Source organism: Chelonoidis abingdonii, chromosome 6, assembly GCF_003597395.2.
Source record: "Chelonoidis abingdonii isolate Lonesome George chromosome 6, CheloAbing_2.0, whole genome shotgun sequence".
NCBI classification, from domain to species: domain Eukaryota; kingdom Metazoa; phylum Chordata; order Testudines; family Testudinidae; genus Chelonoidis; species Chelonoidis abingdonii.
In genome coordinates, this window is record NC_133774.1 from 123181729 (window position 1) to 123186440 (window position 4712).

Below are 4712 nucleotides of genomic sequence, written 5' to 3' on the forward strand. Positions count from 1 at the left end.
TATGTAGTGTAATACTGGCAGTGCTTCACATAGATTGAAAAAGAAGGCATGGTCCCTGCCCAAAAGACCTTACAGATTTTAGAAAAGCAAAGCAAAAGGAGTAGGGAAAGGTGAGATGAAGGTTAAATAGATATGTATGCACATCAAATTACTTAGAATGCAAAGCATAAATTTTGTGATGATTTTTTAAAGCAGAAACTGTGGGCGGGTAAGAAGGGAGAAGACAACACAAGAGGAATAATCAGCAGTGCGCAACACTTATATTTAGGACAAAATTCTGCCTCTCTTTGCTCCCCCTCTTCCCTTCAAAAAGAGAAATCAACATGACACAATGTTAATTTATGTCTGTATTCTGGCTCCCCACCTGTGCACAATTCCTTCTGCACATTATTCCCACAAGATGTAGTAATATGTGGAAACAGTTGAGGAAACACAAGGACTATGGTATGTTCCAAAATGGCACCCTGAAACGACCCTCTACAACCAGAGGTATGGAGAAGCTGTGGAGTGGTATTTCCTCAAGTGTGAAAGGGAGCCAAAATGGGGCAGGAGGATGTTGGGGACCATTCTGTCCCATCCACAATTCTTCATGTGGCTACAGATTTACAGACATATGTGGAAGTGTAACCCCAAACAATAATATGACTCGTTGTGATAGGTGAAGAGGAATCTGGACGGTCCAAAATTCTGAACATCCCACAGAAAGGTTAGCCAGGGATGTCATTTAATATACGTGTCTGCTCACCTACACATAAGTGATGTTCTTTTTGCAGTGTTCTAAGAATAGTTTTCTTATGAATTCAAAGCCTTGCAAGCTTGTTTAGGGTCTGTAATTTGCTTGCTCCTGTACATGCACAATCCACCATTAGGATGGCTGTGGGGGGGACTACCGTTGGATTTAATATCGGTCTTCTGGCTAAGAGAGGTGAAAACATTGTTTAGTTTCTTTAGGCCTCAACAAAGCTATATTCAAACATTTCTATATTTAATTAGCAAAAGGTCACCAAAACAATAAACAATATATAGGAGGGACAAGGTGGGTGAGGTAATATCTTTTATTGGCTCATCATCTGTTGTGGGGAGGGAGAAGCTTTTGAGCTTTCACAGACCTCTTCTTCAACAAAGATACAAGCCAGGAGTGGCAGCTGTGTCCCAAGAGCTGCTAACAAAATGGAATTAACATTACATCACAGTACATACATTAGGGCAAACCCAAAGCATCTGATTCACACCAAGGTGTATCTTGCCTCTAGGTCAGCTTGACGAGCCACCACCCTGTGTGAAGGAGGCAATCTTGGCAGGTATGCAACAGAGGAAGTACCATGTTTTACAAAATGTAATATTTACATTTCACACTAACAATGGACCTTGGGGCAGATCTTCAGTTTCTGTGAGCTGTCATAGTTCCAAATGATTCAGCAACTAAGAATCTGATGCCTTGTTTGAGAAAATATATCCCGCTACTACTCCTAAATCCAGTGGTTATGCATTCGTAATAGAATCCATGTTGCAGAGGACAGGAGCAGGGGCTAGTAAAGAATGTATACAGAAAAGATGTCCTGCATATAACATTACCATTTATTGTTAGCCATGCTCCCAAAGAATCAATTAAAAAGTGAATTGGAGTTACATATTGATACCAATCCAGACCATCCCTGAGAAATATTAGGTCCCCATGAAATGGTTCAAATATTTTAAATCAATCTTCTCTGTAGAAATCATGCATCAGGAGGTGGCCCTTTTGTTCCCTCTAATGCACAGTAAGGTGGCTAGATCTCTGTTGGATAGTAAAAACACAGGAGAATTTGGCTCCTTTGCTAACCTGAAGTTATTTGTACCAACTGTGTATTGACCATACATTTTGATATCTTTTGGTAAGAAGAACAGAAATTCGTGGTGGTGGTGTTTATTAATGGCATGAAATTTGATTTCTGTGGGAATGGAGTTAGATTTCTATTTCATCAGGTTTAGTCGGCTTAAATGAAATAAGAGATATAGTGTTAGGATGAACCAATAAAAGGTATTTTATTTAAACACAGTCAATTCTTAAACATGGCCCTAAGGGTATGGCTACACTCACACTTTACAGCGCTGCAACTTTCGCACTCAGGGGTGTGAAAAAACACCCCCGAGCGCTGCAAGATACAGCGCTGTAAAGCCTCAGTGTAATCAGTGCAGCGGATGTGCAGAGGATGTGGTTTACGTGCAGCGCTGGGAGACCTCTCTCCCAGCGCTGCCGCTCCGACCACACTCACACTTCAAAGCACTGCCACGGCAGCGCTTTGAAATTCCAAGTGTAACCATACCCTTAGTTAATAGAAAAAAAACACCTAAGGGCTTGGATAATGCAGAGAATCGGCTAATAGAGCAGAGACCCCCAGCCAGGACTGTGAGGATAAGCAGGAAGAGGGAAATGCTGCGCCACTGCTGAATGCCTCTTACTCTTTCAATTATCTGAACTTCCAATTATGCAAATCAAATCCCCCATTCTATTCAGATAATCAGAAGTATACTGTAGTGCTGTTGGCTCCATGAACAACTGATTCTTCCCCATTCTTATGCCTGAAGTTAACAGCTTTTAATTGTTTTAAAAATAAATTCAGCCAACCAACCTTTCTCCTGTCAACAGCACATGAGATCCTAGTTGTTTTTTTTAATATGTAATAACTGTGAAATCTCTATTTCCTACTTCTCATTAATGATGAGAACACCTTTGTGTCATTCATGCTAAATTTCAAAGTGTTATGGTGCTAGCTTGAAAAAAAAAAACACCTGTGAAATAAATGTAGTATATTCTTAAACCTAGCTGAGCTCTTATGCAGTATTTATAGGTACTCTTTAATCTAAATTAATAATTGAGGTTCCTGAGATGACAAAGGAAAAATACACCTAGAGAAGTGGAAGTCAAAAAAAAAATCTCATAACTTTTAGTTTGTGGTGCTGGACCCGACTGCATAATTGGTAAATACAGCTTTCTTCGGGCTCAGATTGTAGAAATTTCAAACCTAAAGTACTAATGGGTGCTTCCTCTCTGACATGTATCTATGTACAAACAAGAGAAATAAGGTGGGTGAGGTAATATCTTTTATTGGACCAGCTCCTCTTGGTGAAAGAAACAAGCTATTGAGCTACACAGAGCTCTTCTTCAGGTCACACAGAGGGTTACCAACTTCCTAATTCCAGAAAACTGAACACCCTTGTCCACTGCCCCCTGCCTTCCCTGAGGCCCTGCCCCCGCTCCCTCACTCCCCCCCTCCCTCGCTCATGTACTAATTTTCACTGCAAGGCCCAAACAGGCATATTTATTGTTTTGACATGTATTATGCCAAGTTCAGGTTTCATTTGTTACAGGACACTTGAGCTAGCAGCAAAATAGTCAAAAAGGGTAATTTTGAAAAAAAATGAAATTTCACAGTAGTTTTCATGATTCTTTCCCTCCCTTCTTCCTATTTTTTGTAACCAGCTCCATGGTTTTTGTTCACTAAATTTATTGTAATTTTATGTGTGGAATTAGGACCACACATTATCACAGCTGCAAAGGGTCCATTAAAGGCCCATTCCTGAAGCCCAAATACAAATCCATAGAGCACAACCACAGAAATGCACCTGTCCAGACACCTGTATAAATAAATCTGTAGAAACTGACTCCCACCCCTACATGCAGATACACACATGTATTCATGTGTACACCTCTAGCATGCACTAACACACGTGCTTCCACATTAGGCACTAAACAACTGTAATATTAAATAGAGACCCCAACTAAGATCAGGGCAATCAGGGCTCCAGGGTGGTAGGTGCTGGATATACACATAAAAAGAGAGAGTCTGCAACAAAGAATTTATAATATAGCTAGACAAAGGTGGGGAGAAATGTCTGATCCATCAGCTCTTCTGCAATTACTAGTCAACAACATTCACTTACTGAGAAATAATACATTTCTTTTAGAGTTCCCGTCTCTCTTAAAAACTTGTTATGAAATGAATACACACACATTTTATGTCGTCATTTTTTTTGCGCAAGCCAGCAAAGGGAATAAAAGTCAGAGTTAGGCTGCAAATTTTATTCCTATAGGTACACATACGTGGCAATACACACATCTCCCTACACAAACAGACAGTCTCTTACACACATACAATGCATGCACACACTTGCCTACACAGAGACACTTTTTCATACACTTTTCCAGGGGCTGCGTAAATCATCCGGCCAGGAAGGCAGGAGGGTGGGCTGGAGGGGAAAAGATGGGGGCTGGGGTGGAAGAGAGAGGCTGGGGAGGAAAAAGCGAAGGACGAGAGCAGGGTGGGGGTAAGAGGAGGTAGTGAAGGAGAGAGGAGGGGCTGTGGGGGGCTATGTGGGGTGGATGGGGATGCAGGGGGAGGCAGAAGGCTACAGGTGCATGAGGATGTGAGGGGCACAGGTGTATACAGGGACATAATAGGAGTGCAGCAGTGTATGGAGGTGAATGGGGTACAGGGCTGTGGGGGGTGAGGGACATGGGAGTGGTGGCTCTGAGAGGTGGGGAGAATGGGTGGGAGAGCGCTGTAAGGGGTACAAGGCTGGGATGTGGGGGACAGGACGGAACAGGGGAGGGATGCAGTGAGGAGGATGGGGGTGGGACAAGGAGGGATGCAATGATGGGGCAATGAGGGTGCGGGGGAGTTGGGACGGGGAGGGATGCAATGATAGGGCTGGGGGGGTTGGGGTGGGGA